The sequence below is a fragment of the Mustela nigripes genome, chromosome X, assembly GCF_022355385.1.
Source record: "Mustela nigripes isolate SB6536 chromosome X, MUSNIG.SB6536, whole genome shotgun sequence".
Taxonomy (NCBI): Eukaryota; Metazoa; Chordata; class Mammalia; order Carnivora; family Mustelidae; genus Mustela; species Mustela nigripes.
The window spans coordinates 9,466,773-9,488,542 of NC_081575.1; the positions used below are offsets into that span (position 1 = coordinate 9,466,773).

The following is a 21,770-nucleotide window of genomic DNA, read 5'->3' on the forward strand; positions in this document are numbered from 1 at the left end:
AAGCATACAGCTCTTAAAGCACAGAACCTCAAAAATGCAAAAAGAGAAATGCATTCGCCAGGACCACTCTGAAATGGTAAGTAGGTTAAGGGGGAAAGGATGCGGCACTGCACATTTCCTTCCTAGAGTGAATGCCTTCAACAACATTTTGTCAGTTTTGTGAATGCCCTCAACAACATTATGTCAGTTTTGTTAAGAGTGCGGACTCTGGATCTGAAGGGGCACGTGCACCCGAATGTTTATAGCGCAATGTCCACAATAGCCAAACTATGGAAAGAACCCAGATGTCCATCAACAGATGAATGGATAAAGAAGATGTGGTATAGATATACAATGGAGTACTTTGCAGCCATCAAAAGAAATGAAATCTTGCCATTTGCGATGACGTGGATGGAACTAGAGGGTATTATGCTGAGCAGAATAAGTCAATCAGAGAAAGACAATTATCATATGATCTCCCTGATATGAGGAAATGGAGATGCAACATGGGGGGCTTGGGGGGTAGGAAAAGAATAAATGAAACAAGATGGGATCAGGAGGGAAACAAACCATAAGAGACTCTTAATCTCACAAAACAAACTGAGGGTTGCTGGGGGGAGGGGGGTTGGGAGAAGGGGGTGGGATTATGGACATTGGGGAGGGTATGTGCTATGGTGAGTGCTGTGAAGTGTGTAAACCTGGCGATTCACAGACCTGTACCCCTGGGGCTAATAATACATTATATGTTTATAAAAAATTTTTTAGAAAAAAGAGTGCAGACTCTGGAGTCAGAATGCCAGGGTTTCAAGCTGTGACTTACTAGGTGTTTGTAATGCCAGGATGATACCAGCTCTCCATCACTGGACTGTCACAAGAATTAATTTAAATTCTGTACATAGAGTACTTAACACTTTCTGCCACATGCTTAGCCCTCAGTCCATGGCAAGTGTACTGTGATTACTACTATCATGAGTTTTATTACCACTGGAATGAGAGCCCTAGCAGTTGAAACACATAAAATTCATTCAATATATATATATATATATATATATATATATATATATATATTCTGGTTATGTACCTCCGCACTGGGTGCAGTTGTATACACTGGGGATTTGGCAGCAGAAAAAAAAAAAAAGACAAAATTCCTGCCTTAAAGAAGCTTGCATTGACCAAATGAGGAACATCATCACTGTGCCTCATTTCAGTAGGGGAGCCCTAAAAAGAATTGACAATTAAAGTGTAGTGCAGTGAGTGCAGTGACAAGCCAGAACACAGGGAAGAGGTAACCAAAAGGAGAGGCACTTAACCCAGTTTGTGGAAGGAAAAGTGAGGAAAATTTCCTGGTGATAGTAATGTCTATGCTGAGCCTTGTAGCACTTATTTATTGATTTAACAGGCTCTTACATAATGCCTGCTATGTGCCAGGGGAATTGTTCTAAGCACTTTACAAACGAGCTATTACTCTTCGAATTTAATTTAATTCATTTACTTCTCCTAATAACTCCATGAAGTGGGGAAAATGAAGCACACATGGGTTAAGTAACTTGCCCAAAGTCAAGAAACTAGAAAGTGATTCCATATTCCATAGTTCGTACTCTTAACTGCGGTGTGCTATGCTGTTCCGCTCTCCGGCTCTGTTTTTATAAGGCGTGGGGGCGGGGTGAGCTGGGGTGCAAAGGAATCTAGCATAGGCGCAGCAGTCACTAGTCCACGAAAGGCTTGGAGACTTTGGACTTCAGTGGAGCAATGGAAAGGCATCAGAGGAAGATCAAGAGAGTAAAGGGAGCGTGATTCTGAAGATTCTAGAAAGCCAGGAGGGGGATTTGGAAATTTTGGATGATCTGTGCCCAGTTGGCAGTTAGAGTTATAGGACTCTCCGTTACAGTGCACTGTTGCTGTGATGGAAGTATATTTTACAGGTTTTAAAATAGATCAAGGGACATGATTATTTTCTTAAGGATATGCCTTGTATGTGTAATCCTGGAACAGAAATGCTTAGATGCCTTCTCATGGATCTTATAGTTAATTTACTTGCAGTTTTAATCATGATTATTTGTACCTAAGATATCTCTTTTGTAAATAACTATGCATTATGTTCTTGTTAGGAATGCCTAGCATGCTAAGATAAATTGTTGTCAAAAGTTTATAAATCAGGGGCGCCTGGGTGGCTCAATGGGCTAAAGCCTCTGCCTTCGGCTCAGGTCATGGCGAGCCCCCCATCAGGCTCTCTGCTCAGCAGAGATCTCTGTCGGTCAAATAAATAAATAAAATCTTAAAAAAAAAGTTTATAAATCACAGAAGTAAGATGAATGAATCACTCAAATAGTACTTAGTAAAAGTTTCTTGTGTACAAACCGAAAAGACAGTTTCCCAACCAGGAGCACTCAAGCCAAAACATGGAATAACACTCAGGGGTGCATTGTTATAAAGCAGTTTATATAGTGAGAAGGCGGTGACTGTTTATTCTTCACAGTGATTGGTTATAATATTAGAAAATTAATTTATAATTAAATTTATAATATTAGAAAATTAAATTAGAATTTTGATAGGGAATTAGTCAGTGGTTATCTCACATTAACCTTGAGAAACAGTTTAAGTTTTGCTTATGATTTCCAGAGGCATAAGCAAGAAATGACCCGGTTCAACTCAGTCTTACAGAAGAAGTTGAATTAAGATTTGTGTGTACGAGCAAACTGGTTTTATCTGCTCAGGGAATTCTCAAGGCTGGACTCTGTCTTTTTTGTTCTTGTTTTTTTAAACAGTGGGATTACCAAAGGGTAACCCAAATGATCAAAATAGAGTTACATGTTCAGGAAAAAACCTAATTCTAGTTTTCTTTTTTCCCATGAGCAATTTTATATTTCCTCAGTATATACCAACAGCCTAGAGTAGGTTCTCACTGAATATTATTGGAATTTCTACTTCATGAAGGCTCTGGCTACAGAAGCATCCTTAGAACAGTCAATAATGTCTACAAATAAGATTTGTAACTAATGGAACTTCAATAGATACTTAATAAAATACAAGCTACTTTTGTTATAAAAGAAATGGTGATGGAAAAATAATCAAATTGCCTTAAGATGTATAAAATAGCATAAGTAGTCTACTTCCTTCTCCCCAGCAGAAATGCTAATCCTAGTACCAGAAATAACCGCTAAGTTTTTTTGTGGAAATTGTCCAGAAATAATGTATACAGATAGGAAGTTCAACTCTTCTGCAACTTTTCTCTTTCACTTCACAGTATATGTTAGGCATCTTTCTTATATGTTTCCTGAATATTATAAATAGCTATGTAATATTTTGTTACCGATATAAGTGATAAGACATTGAAAATTTTGACATATTTTCCCTTCTAGCAAGGATGTTGCAACAGACATAGTTTTATATATGTAGTTGATCACATGTGCAAATTTATCTGTATAGTAATGCCTAAAGGACAAATCACTGAGTCAAAAGTTATGTACACTTACAATTCTAAAAATGCCAATTTGTCCTCCAAAATACTCAATTTGCATCTCTGTTAACAGCGTATGAGTGCTTGCTTCTCAAGGGTGAGCCCTTTCCTATTGTATCCTCTCAAAACTACTTTTTATCTTGTCCAATCTGATAGTTTAAAAACAATATTTGGTATTGCTTAAATTATCGGTGACCACATACATTTGTTAACATTTCTCTTTATGTGATCTGTTTCATTCCCTCCTTTTGGTTATTATTATCAGGTTGATTATCTCTTTCTTATTTACTCATGTATATGAGCTATTTCAAAGATTAAGAAAATCAGTGTCTTTATCTGGCCTGGATGTTAGACATCTTTCTTTCCTGGGCACCTGGATGGCCCGGTCACTTAAGCGTTTGGCTCAGGTCATGACCCCAGCTTTGAGCTCAGCGGGCAGTAAGCTTCTCCCTCTCCCTTTGCCCCTCCCCCCACTCATGTTTGGCTCTCTCTCAAATAAATAAAATAAAATAAAATTTTTTTTTCCAAATATGCCATTTTCTTTAGACTATTGTAATATCTTTGTCACGTAGAAATTTTTAAGACTGAAATAATCAAATTACCATTCTTTTCTTTTTTCACTTACAGATTTTTTTTTTTCATGTGGGAAAGGTCTTGTCTCCAAGTGTACACATAGATTTTCCTATGTTTCCATCTGGTCTATTTTTGCTTTTTTCCATTTAGATATTTGATCTATCTGCTATACACCTCAGAGTAAGGAGGGAAGTAGGAAATAAAATTTACAACTATGTACAAAGACAGCTAACCTGGTGCCCCAATATCATTTATTTTTCCCCGATACTGAGATGTAATTGACATTTGACACTGCATAGGTGTGAGATGTAGAATGCCATGATTTGATGCACAAATATATTGTGAAATGGTTCACACAGTATAGTTAGTTAACACATCCTTCATCTCTCATATGATTAGTCATTGAATTACATCTCATATTATAATCATCTTGTATAATTTTTTGTTGTGGTGAGAATATTTAAGATTTCCTCTTAGCCACTTTCAAGTACACAATACAGTATTGTTAACTCTAGTCACTGTGCTGTACATTACATCCCTAAAACTTATTCCTCTTATAACTGGAAGTTTGTACCCTTTGACCAACATCTCATTTCCCTCACCCCCTAGCATCTGACGACTACCAATCTCCTCTCTATTTCTATGAGGTCAACTTTTTTTTTTTTTTTAGATTCCACATATAAGTGAGATCATACAATATTTGTCTCTCTCTGCCTAGCTTATTTCACTTAGCATAATGTCCTCTAGATTCATCTATGTTGTCACAGATGGCAGGATTTCTTTCATTTTGCTGGTGGAATAATACTTCATTGCATATACATTGAATAATCTATTGTCTCTGCTATTAAAGATGCTACTTTACCACACGCTAAATTCCAGAAGTGTTTGGATCTAGCTGGACTCTCTCCTCTGTTCATCAGTCAGTTCATGTCCCAGAATCAGTTATGATTATTGTTGCTTTATACAATGTTGCATAGTAACCCTGGCGCCCCTTCTTTTCTCTTCTTTTTCAGAGGATTCCTTGCCGTTCTAATTATCTTCTTATCCAGATGAACTTTAGAATCATTTTGTCAAGTTGTATCTAAAATTATGTTAGTTTTTGCTAGAATTGCCTATAACATATTAATTTAAACAGCATCAATAATTTTGAATGTTGAAGCTCCCTACCCAACAATTTGATGTATGTTTGTACTTGTTTAAAGCTAATTTTAAGGGCGCCTGGGTGGCTCAATTGGTTAAGCGACTGCCTTCAGCTCAGGTCATGATTCTGGAGTCCCAGGATTGAGTCCCAGGATCGAGTCCCAGGATCGAGTCCCAGATCAGGCTCCCAGCTCCAGGGGGAATCTCCTTCTCCCTCTGACCTTCTCCCCTCTCATGTTCTCTCTCACTCTCTCTCTCTCTCTCTCAAATTAATAAATAAACTTTTTTTTTTAAAAAAAGTTAATTTTAAGAACCTCAGTAAACTTTTATAGTTTCAAGTTAATATAAGTGCTGGGCATTTCTTATGATATTTATGCCTATATTTTTTAAAATTTTCTTTTTTTAAGATTTTATTTGACAGAGATGGAGAAAGTACAAGCAGGGGGAGTGGCAGGCAGAGGGAGAGGGAGAAACAGGCTTCCTGCTTAGCGAGGAGCCCAACCTGGGGCTTGATCCCAGGACCCCGCAATCATGACCTGAGCTAAGGCAGATGCTTAACTAACTGAGCCACCCAGGTGCCCCTAAATTTTATTTTCAATAAAATATATATTTAAGGTGTACAACACTGATGACTTGATAAATATATGCATATATATATGCACACACAGTGAAATGATTATTATAGCCAAGCTAATTAACGTATCGTCTCCTCACGTAGTTACCGTATTTTGTGTATGAGAGTACCACAAATCTACTCCTTTAGCAAATTTCCAGTATGTAATACAGTATTAACCATAGTCACCATGCTGCACATCCAATCTCTAGACTAACTCATCCTATATAACTGCAACTCTGTACCCTTTGACCAGTATCTACCTAATTTCCCCCACCTCTCCACCCTGGATAACCACTGTTCTACTCTCTGCTTCAATGTATTTGACTTTTGAAGATTCCAGATATAAGTGAGATCATGCAGTTTTTTCCTGTATGTGTGTGGCTACTTTCACTTAGCATAATAGCCTGTAGGTTCATTTATGTAGCTGCAAATATTGGGATCTCTTTCTTTTATAAGGCTGAATAATATGCCTAAATGTTTTAGGTCATAGAGCTACAAATGACTGAGATTTTCCTTTTGTTTTATTTTATACCTCGTTACCTTTCTATACAGGAAAGCAATTGATTTTATTGATTTTGTAATCAGAACCTCACTGAATTCTCTTATTGTTTCTAATAGGGTTTCAATTTATCTTCTTGGGTTTTCCAGATGAATAACCATATTATTAGCAAACGTGGATAATTTTGTCACTTCTTTTTCATTTCTTTCATTTGACTAGTTGTGGTGGCTAGTACATCTAGAAATCTATGTTACCATGCTGGTCTTAGCTTTGCCTTACTCATCATCAGGCAATTTTTCTTTCCATCTATTCACATTATTACTATCTGGTGCTCTGGAAGTATTGTTTATACTCTTTAAGGTTATGAAATTCTAGGTTTAATTCAGTTTGTATTTTTTCCCCTTTTGGTAATGTTGAAGGTTTATATTCTTTGTTTTTATGCTTCTCTTTAACTTTCTAAAATTAATAATATGAGTAGACATCCACTCATGGACTTGGTATCTCTCCATGGAGAGACATTCTCCATGGAGAATTCTTTTTTTTTTAATATTTCATTTATTTATTTGACAGAGAGAGAGAGAGAGAGAGATCACAAGTAGACAGAGAGGCAGGCAGAGAGAGAGGGGGAAGCAGGCTCCCTGCTGAGCAGAGAGCCCCATGCGGGGCTCTATCCTGGGACCCTGAGATCATGACCTGAGCCGAGGCAGAGGCTTACCGAGCTACCCAGGCGCCCCTTACGAAGACATTCTTAAACTTCCTCCCATTCTCCTACTCACTCACACCTCTATTACAATTTTTACATTGTCAGTGTTCATGACATTTGCCTTCTGTTCCATAATTCCTACCATTTTTCATTTTAAATTCCAAATATTAATGGAATCAATATTTGATCCCAACTCTTTTCATACCATGGCCTCTCCGTTTTTTTCCTCTTTATTTAACTTACTGTTTGGGTTCTGGATTTCTGTGTTAAGTACATTTTTGCAAACAGGATTGATGAGCTCTACTTTTCTGACAGAAATTCTATGTATGTTGTGGTTTGAGATTATGACCATTTCTTAGTTTCATTAAAGATGGAGTTTTTTCTTTTGTCCTTTACTCTTTTTTACTATTTTTTGGAGGGTTTTATTGAAGGAAATAAAGTAGAAATGTTATTAATCTGTCATTTTGTAGCAAAAGCCTCCGGAATTACTGCTTCTTAATTAACTGCTTACTCCTTGAATGTCAAGTTCAAGAACATAGGACTCCTAGATTTGTCATCATCTAGCCATGGAGATTGGGGATATTACTTAATCTTTCTGAATTTCAGTTTCCTTATTTGTAGTATAGGGATTATGAAAGAGTGACCATATTTACAGTTTTCCTAGAAAGGTTCCATGTTATGCTTGTTGTCTGAGTTTAATTATTAATAGCCGTCATTTTATTCTCCAACATGTTCTCATATGAAAAATAAATTGAATGGGCATTCTAATTATCATAGTGCCTAGCTCATCGTGTTGCTGTGATAATTAAATGAAACACTATTTAGTGATTAACATAGCTCCTGGCATATCATTTTTTCAACAAATGTTAATCTCTCTATTTTTATCAGGTTCTTCCTCCATGCAAACTCTATATTTGAAAATAAATGTACAGTATCCCTCGAGGAGGAGCACTCTTCAGTCCGGCTGCCAAGCAGTAGAAATGTCCTAACTCTTGTCAGTTCAGAGAGTTCCCATCACGGCGTTCTCTGAGGCCTACCTCTCTGGCTGATTCAGGTCAGCTGCAGTACCTATGAGGAAGGAATCCACAGAAATCCTCTTTAATTACCATCACGGTCTTTTTTATAGACCTTTCCACAGGGTAGAGAGAACACAGATTATGCAAATTCTGCTTTTGTACAGAAGTGAAAAGTATATTTTGGTTTCCAAATCTGAGTACACAAGAAGAGTTCAGGGAAGTTCAATGAGGGCATGAAGTAGAAATGTATGGACATTCACCTTTCCCTAGATAAACAGTGAAATGTAAGTCATCCAAATAATAAGAAACTATTTGAAACTATTTATCACTCCAATTTGTGAATTTATGACTGAGAAGGCATTAGAAGTGGCAGGAGTTGGTCAAGCATCAAGGACCTCACTTCTATTTATTATGCTCATTTATCTATGTAAACCTCCTGGTGGAAATGGAAATTATTTTCCCTGAGAACTGTGATGACTTTACTATTGTTACATAATTTGCATATTCTTTTGAATATGTTAGCATAAGGGAAGGATTGAGTTATATGGTACATTTGCTCATTAGCTAGTAGATAACCGGGTGGGCCAATCTAGAAATAGACAAAAGACTTCTCTGTCCTTTCTTGCTTCTAGATTTTCAAAATGTATATAATCTTATGTATTTTAAAGATACCCAAATAATATCATTAAAACTAAATGTAGGTATATCTATTTATGCATATGTAATGAAAATGAGCATAAACAATTTGCATACCAGTGCTTACTACATAACTGCTTCCTGGCTTCCTCATATTTACCATTCCTGCATATGTTTATCTCTGCTTCACTTATTTCATGAATACCTAAATAGAGTTAAGATGCTCACCAGTGGACAAAATATTGAAAGAACTTTTGCTCTGAACTATCTCTTTTTTCCCCAATTATATAGACTGTCTCTAGAGAACTCGTGTGTGATTCCACTTAATAAAATGTCAGTATGGTTCATAAAAATTAAATTGTAAATATGCTTTGAGGTGATTACCCAAAATATCTACCTAGAATCACTTTACTGATTTTTCTTGAATTATTTCAGATAGAGCTATGTATTAAGATCAGTAGGATAAGATATTGCATGGATAGGACCCCTGGGTGGCTCACTAGGTTAAGCATGTGCCTTTAGCTCAGGTCCTGGGATTGAGTCCCACATCAGGCGCCCTGCTCGGCAGAGAGTCTGCTTCTCTCTCTCTCCCTCTGCCCCTCCCCTGATGGTGCTCTAAAGAAGATATTCCATGGGTTTATTGATTGTGGAAAACAAAATATATAACTGTATCACCCAACCCTTAAGTTAAAGGCAAATTTTAATATATTTTAAGACATATCCTAAAGGTAGAATAATTAAAATTAGTGGCTTTGGCTTGAGAATCAGCAACAGAATAATAGAAAAATAAGCATTCTTGAAATATGCCTTTGTATATAAAAGAATTTAGTATTTAATGAAAGAAGCCTTAAAAGCCAGTTTGGACATGATGGAACATTTATTACATCGTGATGAATTAAATTATTATCTATTTCTATGACATATTGGGCAAACATTAAAAATTATATTTTTGAAGAACATTTAGTAACATAAGAAGTTCTGTCTCCTTGATTTCTATCTCCTGAGGTTAACACCTTTGTATAAACCCCTCCCCTTGAGTATGGGCAGAACCTTTGATTTTCGTCTATCCAATAATACAGCATAGGTGAGGGGATATCACTTCTTTGATAGTGTTACAGTTTGTAGCATCAGACTTACTGCGAGACACTCTCTCCCTTCCTGGTTCTGAAGAAGCAAGCTGGCATATTTTGAGATTTCCCTATGGAGAGAACCACATGGCAAGGAAGTGAAAGATGTTCCAACAGATGGCCAGGGAGAAATTCTGACCCTCAGCGTAGCAGCCGGCAAGGAGGGGGATGCTACCAATGGCCACTTCAGCCGGAAGGCGCATTCTTCCCCACATGAGCCTAAGATGAACCCACAGGCTGGCCAACATCTTGACTACAACTTTACAAGACTCTGAAACAGAGGATCCAGTTAAGTTGTGACCAAATTCCTGATCCACAGAAACTGATAACTATGTGTTGTCTTAAGTTAACCACGAAGTTTGTGGTGATATTGTCATTTGGCAGTAGATAACTAATATATCACAAAATATTAAATTTAAAAATCAGGATAAAAAATACTGTATATTGTACAGGTCCTCAGCTTTGCTGCATAACAGCCCCCCAAACTCAGTAGCTTACAAAAAATGCGCAATTTTTGAGTTGCATTTGATGTTGGTGGTTACAGAGCAGCTATGGCTGCTGTGACTCTGCTTCATTTTCTTACTTCTGCTTGACTCAGTTCCATGTATTGTCCGATTCTGAGATCCTGACTAAAAGAGCAGCTCCTGTGTCAGGCATTCCCATTTTTGTGCGGAAGGGGAAGAGCATGAACCATTAGCTGTATCTGAACCATACAATTACATTGAAACTTCTGCTCAGATGTGGTTTATTTTACATCAGTTTGTTACAGTTTTAAGACCCAAGGCCCCATTTCCTGGTTGTTAGCTGGGGGTTTATTTTAAATCTCCCAGAGGTTTCTGGCAGTTCCTGTCTTCAGGCCTTCCCCCAGGCCCTACCACAGCATCACTGTGAGCACTAAGCTTCAAATCTCTCTGCACTTCTGTTACAAGCCAGAGAAACTCACTGCTTTTAAGGGGCTCGCCCACTTAATCTTCATATTTTTTAAAAGATTATTTATTTATTTGACAGAGAGAGAGAGATCACAAGCAGGCAGAGAGGCAGGCAGAGAGAGAGAGGGAAGCGGGCTCCTTGCCGAGCAGAGAACCCCATGCGGGACTCCATCCCAGGACCCTGGGACCAGTACCCGAACTGAAGGCAGAGGCCCCAACCCAGTGAGCCACCCAGGGGCCCTTAATCATCCTATTTTTTAAGGTCGCTTTATTGAGGGCTTTAATTATATGTGTAAAAAACCTTTCACAGCAGTATCTAGATTAGTGCCTTGAAATCAGATCAAGATTTGATCTGATCAAATTTTCAAATCATGGTTCATTCACTTACCTATTTGTACTTTGGATAACTTATTTAACATGTGAGTATAACAGTGACTAATTCATTTAGTTGTTTTGAAGAGTAAGTGGGATAAAGTCTGTAATATCCCAAGCAAAGCTTTTGACAGATGGCTCTCCAAAATTGGAAGATTCAATATTGATTTTATAGTAAACTTTGCACCAAATAAATTCCCCATATCAATCATGTGAGTAAAGAGAGTCAATAGGATATGTCTCTCTTTTCTTCTTCTCTTCCTCCTCCTCTCCCTTCCTCTTTCCGTCCCTCTTTTGACCCCACCCCCTCAAGCTGGGTCTGGAAATACATATTTTGTATGTTTTTGGTATCCAGATTGCCACCTGTTTACCAAGACTTCATAATTAAAAATTATTATAAAAAGTGCAGGATTGTATCTCTATCACATCAGTGTATTTCTTACTGTTGGCAGGAGGTTGGGTGCAAAAAGATATGAGATGTTTCCTTACCCAGGCTAGGAGTTTTTCTTCACAGTGCCTTGCAGCCTGTGCCAAAATAGGCATGAGACACCAGGTCTGAAAATTAACTCCATCTTCTTCATAAAGGATTACAAATCACTGTCATTTCATTTCCAAGACTACTGCTTCAATTTTTTAAAATGAATTTTGCTTGGAATAAGATCAACAATCAATGAAAGAAAGGCACTGACACGCCAAATCAATGCCTCTGATACATGGTTTTCTGTCTCACACAAAGCCAGGAAAACAGCCTAAAATGTCTGTTTCATCTTATTTATTCACAGTAATAACTTTTACATCACCATGAAATATTATCGCCACAAGTTAAAAACATGAAAATAAATATGGAAGCGTCCTTAATCAAACAGTGCTCTCACTTCTTAGATGGGGAAATTGAGAAGTGGAGAGCAGAATGCATCTATCTGAGCAGTGTCCCACATGCAGTTCTATTCTTGAGTTATTTTTAACCAGTGGGGGTAAATAGGAACCTTTTGACCCTCAAAAAGGTAAAGAGTGGATCATTATTTCCCTTGTTAAGATATTTGTCTACTTAGGACATTTCTTCCTCAGAGTAATTCACTGCCAACTTTGTTGGGCGTATGATCAAACTTAAGAAGATCATCTTCAATGACTTTAGCTTCTAGTTTCTATTCTTTTTTCCTTATTCTGTGTCCATGATACCTGCCCATACTTCACCCAAATAGAATACCAGTAAGCACATGTTCTCTCCTGTACCTCTTCTCTCACCTGAATTTCAGGAAGGGTCAAAATATACTCATTCACAGTGAGCTATTATCATTTGATAAGGCCTTAGAGTCAGTTCTTGTAGACATATCTCTGTATTAATAGAAGGCAACAGAACAGACTTTATAACTATAGAATCATCAGTCATCAGGTCAGTTGGGAGAGGAAAAGGAATTATTTAAGGTGGAAAAGGTTCTTATGTTAGTAGAAATCAGAGACTGGAAATTGTATTGGAACACCATCTTTTCAAGCTCATTGCTGAAGCAGGCTAACATTTGGCAGGTTACAAATCTATGATTTATATAAGCTGAGGCTTTGCCAAAGGGCAGTTCTCTGGCAACATTTACTTTTGGACACATGCACGTTACCTCATGGGAATTGTTACACAGCCAGTTCTTCTGGATGAAGGCCAAGTCATGGAATGGAGAAGGATCATGATCTTTAGGAGAGAAAAGTAGCTCAGTCAGATAGAAGTTCCCTAAAGAGGTTGACACATGGTTAGATCAATGTTAACTGACTCACTTCAGGCATAAAGAGGGAAAAGAGCTGGAAAGAACATACATTTGTACTCACACAGCATCTCCTCTTGTTAAGCCTCTGCTTTTTTCAAGGTGCAGATTAAGCCCTACCTCCTCCAGGTTTCTCACCTCCTTCCCAGAGTTGGCACGTTGTGTTAGGGGAGGGAGCCGGCAGTATTTCAAGGGCTTAACCTTTGTGTAAAGTGCCTTTTGCCCAGCATTACAGTCACCATAACAGTGACTTACAAGGCAGCATGGTCTGTTCCAAGGTAAATAGTGTAGACTGAGTGACCAAATTAAAAAACCCCAAGTCCAAAGAAGTTCAGCTTCCATAAAAGGCAGCTCATCTACAAACCAACAGCTATTCTTGTTCAGATCTCTGAGGTCACAAAACAACCTGCTGAACCAAAGTTCAGAGTGACAAGCCCCTTTAAAAAGAGACAGGATACACAGATCTTTTTTATCTCTAGGAGAGCACGACAGGAAGAAGTAGCCAATAAAAAGCAGGTAAGAAGAAAGAACTGAAATTTTAATGAATTCTTAAAGGTCTACTTTGGGCTAGTGATTAATTTATAATGCTTGAAAGACCCAAACAAGACAGGAATCTGCACTCCATTGCAAGTTCTTTTCCTAGGGCTCCCCTGGCTGTGCACTAGAGAGACTAGAGGCACAGAGAGCTTTGTTAAACTGCAGGCATGTAGCTGGTGACGAGCTGCCACTGCGGGATTGGCAAGAAACTCTACCTACCTCCCTAGACTCTTCTCTCATCCCAAACACAAGCCATCTGCCCCAGGAGGAAGGAGAACTAGAGGCAATCAAGATGTCCATCGACTGGGGAAAGGATTAGCAAAATATGGCATACTCGTTCAATGGGAAAATATTCAACATTGAAATAATACACACTTATGTACTCAAGAACATGGATGAATCTTGAAACCATTATGCTAAGTTAAAGAAACCAAACACAAAGGACTACATAACATATTATTTCATGTATATGAAATTCTAGAAAAGAAAAAACAATAGTTGATAGAAAATAGATCCATGCTTGCCAGGGTCCAGCAGGAGAAAGGATAGAAATTGACTTCAAAAGAACATGATAGAATTGGGAGTGGAGGAGGACGTGCCGCTGGTGGTGGATATATTCTCTATCACAATTGTGATTACCATTTGTCAAGACTTATCCAACTATATACACTAAAATGAGCTGAATTTCACGTAGCTAAACTATACCTAAATAAACCTAAGAATTTTTTTAAAAAGAAGTAAGAAGGGAATCTGAATGAGAAAATTAAAGAGTTGGGATGTAAAGGAACAAAGTTTTATGGGATTTAGAGCAGACAGAAGGAGTTTGAAAGAATATCCTGTATTGTGTTTCAGAGATTCACAACAGCTTTGTAAGTGGTGCCATTGACTCTTGTAGAACCATTCTAGGAGCAGTTATCAGAGCTGACAGAATGGTCAGTTAGAGCCACAGTATCAATGAAGTACAAGGTAAATGTTTATGACCTCATTCATCTCTGAATCCCTGTCATGTATACACATTTGTACATGTCATGCATGGCATTTAGTTTACATGTATGGGCACAGAAATTTCACAGTACTCTCTTTTAATATCATACAATTTCAATTATTTTAATTCAGAGAATTCTGTAAATGCACAATAGAATCTAATTTTTATGTAGTCATATGAATTTTCCCATAAACACAAATATGAAAAAATCTTTTCTCATATCGTATCTCCTGATTTGTGGTTTGAAAAGACAATCACAAATTCCCATGCCCTAGTAATTCCCTTATGCGATCTTTCTTAATCTCCTCAATGAAATGGTAAGTTGCTTGACTTTTAGTACAGCTATCATATGGTTTACTAGAAAATTGACATGAATCATCTTATAACAATGCTTTGAAGTATAACTTACCTTTAAAATGAGGAAATTGAGGTTATTCAATATTAAATAACTTTTCAATGCTCATATAGGGAGTAAGTGCTAAAGCTACACTAGGCTTCCACTTTTTTAAAAGATTTTATTTATTTATTTGACAGAGAGATCTCAAGTAGGCAGAGAGGCAGACAGAGAGAGGGGGGGAAGCAGGCTCCCTGCTGAGCAGAGAGCTTGGTGCGAGGCTCAATCCCAGGACCCTGAGATCATGACCTGAGTCAAAGGCAAAGGCTTAACCCACTGAGCCACCCAGGAACCTCTAGGCGTCCATTTTTATTTGTTGCCTCAGCCCGTGCTTGTTCTGCCTTGCCATTGAGCTCGCACAGGAGGCAAAGAGAAGGCAGCCACTTTAATAAACTGCTGTGATTCCCTCAGTAATGCCATGATATTTCAGAAGAGAAAAAGACTTTATCCATCAGGTGACCCAACTTCTTCTTTTGACAGATGAGATACTTATGTCAAAGAAGGTTGCCAACTTGGCCAAAGTCATGGGTCACATATTGAAACAGTTCAGTTAGAACCCAGATTTCACAACTCCCTATCTAGTACCTTTTCCAATTTCTGTCATCGGAAACCAGTGACAACTCAACCAGGTGCTGATTGAACCAAGGGAAAAGTTTGATTCCAGTGTAGCCATTGGGATTCTCCCCTGGCAAAAAATATTGAAGTGCTTCTGGTCACCAGGGGGACTAGGTAAGAAAATACAACCAGACAAATACATGGTGTAAAAAGAAGCTCTGGGGTGCCTGGGTGGCTCAGTGGGTTAAGCCTCTGGCTTTGGCTCAGGTCATGGTCCCGGGGTCCTGGGATCGAGCCCCACATTGGGCTCTCTGCTCAGCGGTAGCCTGCTTCCTTCTCTCTCTCTCTCTCTCTCTCTCTCTGCCTACTTGTGATCTCTGTCTGTCAAATAAATAAATAAAATCTTTTTAAAAAATCATTAAAAAAAAAAAAAAGCTCTATTGGGCACCAAGGTGGCTCAGTTGGTTAAGCTTCTGGCTCTTGATTTCAGCTCAGGTCTTCATCTCAGGGCCATGAGTTTGGGCCCTGTGTTGGACTCTATGTCCAGTGTGGAATCCACTTAAAAAATAAAGAGAAGCTCTATATTCACAGAGATAAGCAGAGGTCAGGTGAAGCTATCTTTACCATGGAACCATCTCTACCTACCTAAAACACTAACCTACCTAACACAGTAAGAACCCCAAAAGGCCCAAAGAACTGATATAACTAGTTGCTCATAATGGTTACTTTCCTTTTAACATGTTAAATAAAGAAACCAGGAAAGAAGCTGCTCATTTTGTTTCTGATCTCTAGAAAGTAGAAGGATTCTTGTCTTGAGAATCAGCTCCATAGGTTTTGAAGCAACAGAAGTGGCTACACTGAAGCCAATAATAATAATAGCTACATTTATTGACCTCTTACCATGAGTCATACAGTATTTTAAAGACTTTACATATATTAGCTCGTTTTATCCTTTCCATGATTCTATGAAGCTGGCACCATTACTAATCTAATTTTACTATTGAGGAAACTGAGGCAAAAAGAATCCAAGTAACGTATCCAAAGTCACACAGTGATAACAGATGGAGAGTCTGATAGTGACTTCAGATTTCATATTCTTAACCATCATACCCCACCTGAAACCCTTTGCTATAGCTATAGTACATTTGAAGGGAGATTTGATTGAATTTTGAAATGAGTCATGCTAGTTTAAATCCATTTTGAAATACATCCCCTCTTCAGTCAGATTTCTAGTTTTCCTGTGGATATAACTAACAGGCTGTAGCTTATGTAACCAGCCTTGACTAAAAGAAGAGCCAATGCTTGAAAGTTTTAAAAACATAATTTGGTTCAATCTCTGGCTCTGTCACTTGCTGATTAGAATCTTGGTCAAGATCCAATTCTTCAATATCAAAACCAATATAATTTTATTGACCTTACAGAATTCCTGTGTTATCATTCAGAGTCCTTCTATGATTCACTCTCAAAAGGAGTGATTGGAGAGGTTTAATAAACAGATAATGTACAAGGTGTGGGCAGAGTTAAGGGGAACCAGCAGGGGTTTCTAACAATGGTGGGTAACCATTATCACTCTTAGGCCTGAAGCATCAAAGAGAAGGAGGAGTTATAGAAACCAAAAGAAATTTCTGTCATTGAGGGTAGGAAAAGGCTACCTGAGAAGAGCTGAAAGCTGTAATTGGTGGAGACCACCAGTTCTTGGTGACCATATGGGAGGAAGCCAGGAGAGTAAATCACCTGCCCTTTCACTCCTCTCCTGCTCTGATCTCTTATTCACTGAACCCAACAGAAGCCAGAGGCCAAGGGACTGAAGAGCAGATGCCTGGGGTACCAGATAGAGAAGAGTGATGAATGGATCTGTAGGGCACACTGATAACATAATAGGATGGATGATATGTGAAAATGCCTAGCATACAGCATGGGCTTAATAATTACTAATTAATTTTTTCCCTCTGGTGGTCTTGTGTTGTTCTTGCCAGCTCACTGTTGCTTGTCTCTCCTGATAACAGTTTTCCTTTGGTAAACACACTAACCCCAGGATAATAAGAGAGAGAATGCAAAAAGTTACAAATATTTGAAAAATCCATTTTTAAAGAGAGATTCTGTAGCATAGTGATTAAAAGCGTAGTGATTATTCTTTTAGCATAAGACTGCCAGGGTCTGAATCACAGTTCTTTCATTTACTAGCTGTGACCTTGGGCAATTTTCTTAACCTTGATGATCCTCTGTTCTCATTTCTAATATAAAGGGTATATGATACTAATAGTCACTTAACAGGGTGATTTTAAAGATTAAATAAGTAAAGCACTTAGCATAGTGACTGGGACAGACTAAATTAGCCTGTATGCTAGGTTTCACTATCATCATCATCATTATTATTATTATTATTACTATTATTATTATTATTACATGTAGTCTGTTTAGTACAAACAACCAGGGCACCCACCCACTGCCTCTACTCTCACTAGGTAGGCATAAAGCTCATGCTAGACCAATCTGACATTTTCTCCTGAAAATTTGAATTCTGTACTGAATGATACAAGATTTTTTTTTTAAATCTGTTGATACTAAAAAACTGTTGACTCTGAAAACAAGATCCTTAAGAAATTGCCCATTACTTCTTGCTAGCTCATCCCTGGAACTGCCTTGGTTCTATACTTCCAGACTGATCAAGTCTCCCTCTGATTTTTTTCTTTTTTATTTAAATTAAAGTTAGTTAGCATATAGTGTAGTATTGGTTTCAAGAACAGAATTTAGTGATTCATCACTTAGATATAACACCCAGTGCTCATCACAAGTCCCTTCCTAACCCTAACCCAATTAGCCTATCTCCCCACAGACCTCCCCTCCTTCCTTTGATTTTTTTTAACAAATTAATATTTTGTAAAATTGTTAACAGCTTTATTGAGATAATTTTCATACTGTACAATTCACCTCTTAAAGCCATACTATTTTTATATTCACAGAATTGTGCAACCATCCTTTCACAGCCACTCCCCATTCCTCCAAACTCTTTCTCCCCAACATCTGACAACCAGTAATTTACATTCTATCTCTAAAGATTTTTGACAAGGGTGCCAAGATTATTCACTGGGGAAAGAGTAGTCTTTTAAACATATGGTACTGAAACTACTATATATCCATACACAAAAGAATAAAGTTGGACCCCATTTCATACGCTATACAAAAATTAATTCAAAATGGATCAAAGACCTAAGTAAAGAAAGTAAAACTATAGAACTCTTAGAAGAAAGCAAGGGTATAAATTGCCTTCCTTTGATATTTAGAATCATCCACTATCAATAATTTCCTTATGGAACTTAGATTTGTCTGAAGTTTTGTTTTGTTTTATTGTTGGTTTGTTGGCTTGGAAGCACAGAGCTCTACCTAATAACCCTTCTTCCCTGACCCTCTTGCAGTTAGAATATAATATTCCTGGTAAAAGTAATGGATTGTTTTCTTCCTTAATGTCCTCCTCCACACTCCCACATTCCCACTCAGGCCACATAAACACAAATTTATGGTATAGGTTAATTAAAATGTGTTCTCCTAGAATGCACTTGATTGGGTTTGAGAAGACCATTATCGGTATCTTCACCTACTAAGTAGTAACTGACTAGGTCCTTGTGTAAAGGACCATATTGCCAATATTCATCAAAGTTTTTATTTTACAATTTGACTGTCATGTTCTTGCCTAATACTCTGAACAGGAACGTTTTTTTGCCCTATGGGGGAGCAGACCAATCTTTCAGTTGTTGGCTTTAGGTTATCACCCTTATTAACATGCTAAATTTAGGCTTAAACTGACCGACAGTCTTGCTCTGGGTCTGACTGCTTATACAATGCTAACCTCCATGGTATTTAGCTAGCCAATCTCTGGCAGTGTTTCAGCATGTGTTTTTGCAGGGCTAAATTAAGTTGCAATGAACTTAAAATAAAAAAGAAGTAAAAGTTAACGAGTTGTTCAATTGGCTCTATGGCCATCAAATTCCATGTATGGAATCAGAAAAGGCTGCTATGAATTATAGAATATTACTGAGGAATAGAATTAAGATAATTCATCACAAACGATACTAGTGACTTGTCGTTTAGTGATAGTCTATTTATTAGGCATTCTAGTTTTACCTTTGTGTTAATTTTAATTTTCCAAACAAACAAAGTCCATGAAAACTCTTTTTTTTTTTCAAAAAGTAAAGCCGTGTGTGTGTGTGTGAGTGTGTGTGTGTGTGTGTGTGTGTGTGCATGTGTGGGGGTTGTGTCTGCATGGTAAGGACGAAGAGGAAGGAGAAGGTAGGGGAAGAGGAAAGCTTAGAGAAGAAACCAATCGGTTACTCCCAGCAATAATATGACTTTCTTACTTAAAGAGGGTCAAGGGAGAATACACACACACACACACACACACACACACACACACACACACAAACACAGATCTACAAATCTACAACAAACTGGACAAATGAAGATGGTGCTTTCGACTTTCCTCCTTTGATCATAAATACTAACATTCTTTAACTTTACACAGTGCCACAGTTCATTAAATTAAATAAAAGAAAATGCAAATTGCCATCCCTATAAAATGAATGCAAGCGTGTGCTCAAGGTTAGACCATCTTGCTGAGAAAGTATACAACAACTGCAGAATTTAAGTAATAAGAAAATAATAGCAACAATGCCTTCTGTTGAATAGGGTAAAAGATGCAGTTTCAGCCATTTGCAACCATCCTTTTTTTCTCTCAGCAAGCCAATTGTACCAAATGCTTTAGAAAATGTCTTTTTGACATTCCAGAGGAACAAATACAGAGTTTTCAAGTAAGAAAAATGCAGATGAAAAGGACAGCAGTGAGTGCACCAATATCCATCTGAAACAGAGGACAAGCTTGCTGGTTGGTATTAAGTTTAGGCAGTAAGATAGATAAGGATGTCAGATAATGTATCAACACATGTGGTTAAAGAAAAGTATGTAAAAATAAGAAACAAGCTAGCCTTCCTCATCTCCTGGAGCTTCCTCATATCCCTTGCTGCTCCTGCATTGATTGATTTTCTTCTGCCTAAACACTAAATGCTGCAATTCCTCATTCCCAGTCCTAGACCCTCCTATCTTTGACTCTACATTCTTCTCAGATCATTCATTCTACTCCTTTGGCTTCAATTATGATCCATACACAGCTAATACCCACAGGTATAACTCTAGCTCAGATATTTCTTCTGGACTCTGAGAGGTTTCCATCTGTTTCCTGAATATCTCTACTTGGGACCCTCAAAGGTATTTCAAATTCAGCATGCCCCAAACTAAACTCATGATCTTCTTCCTCTAACCTGCCCCTCTAGCAACCCCTTCTCAGTAAATGACATCACAAGCTATACATTTGCATAGTCAAAAGCCTAAGGTTCATCCTTGATACTTCCATCTCCTTTAGGCCATTAGTGACAGAAGCACAATTTGAAACAATATATTGACATCAAGTCTGGTATCACTTCACTATTCCACAGAGTAACAAAGACCCCAGAGTCTAATAAGCAAACATTTTATGAATTTGAACTTATCAGACCTATTTTCTCTATATTTAGTGACCAGTATTTGTTCATAATGCATTCCCAGGGGGAGGGGAAGGGAAGGGAATATGTACTAAAGTAGAATTGTGAAAACTGGGCACTATTCCCAGAGAACTAATTAAAAATTGTTAAAAGTTCCTAATTACCTCTCACATTGAAACTAGATTTTTTATTATGGTCTTATAGGATATTGAGTGAGACTTTTCTTATTACCCCAGAAAGACAACCTGGAGCTTAGAGCTGAGGACAAAGAGGCAGTAAGTACCCTGTCTTCTTAAGATATCTGCCAACGGTCATGGCCAGACACCTATGCAAGGGCTCACTAAACTTATCAAGAGGTAGCATGTCTTGTCCTGGTACCTCCAACCACCATCTCAAAAATGTTTCCTCTCCTGTAGCTTCCCAGAATGTTTAAGAGGACTAGAAAAGGGAAAGCAAAGGAACCAAAGTCAAGAACGCTTGTTGCAAGGATGACTGGGCTCATGTGTAGGCATCATCCAACCATACATCCAACCATCCATCCATCCACCATCCATCATCCAGGATGGACTCAGGCCCTGGTGGAGAATCAGGGTCCCTCTGGGACCCTGCTGTGCCAGACATTATCCCTATAGTCACTAGATCTTGGAGGATATGGGGCTGGGGGCTGAGCTGGCCACTGCAGAGGTCCACGAGTGGGGCAGAGGGTGAGTCAGGGGAGATGTCAGGTTAGTGGTTATTTGCTATTGAATAAAAAAGTATTTTAGTATTTCAACAGTATTTCTTAAAGAGGGGAGGATATTGGCATTGAGGTATCACTATTCTCCAGGGACTGTTCATGCATTGCACTCATTGCTCTTGACTCTGATCTCCTTGTGTATTACATTTAATACCCTGGCCCCTGGACACTAAATGTTGTCTCAGTCATCCTAACAACCAATATGCCTTCACACATTTTTAAAGACTTCTTGGG

General features: G+C 38.0%; 1 long non-coding RNA gene across 1 annotated transcript in view; it reads right to left on the reverse strand.

Annotated features, from left to right (window-relative positions):
- Positions 1–12,662: 12,662 nt before the first annotated feature.
- LOC132006904 (uncharacterized) overlaps positions 12,663–21,770 on the reverse strand; it is a 50,965-nt gene continuing 41,857 nt past the window's right edge. The window contains exon 3 of the long non-coding RNA XR_009401247.1: positions 12,663–12,728. This is a non-coding gene — a long non-coding RNA (uncharacterized LOC132006904). The remainder of the gene's footprint in view (positions 12,729–21,770) is intronic.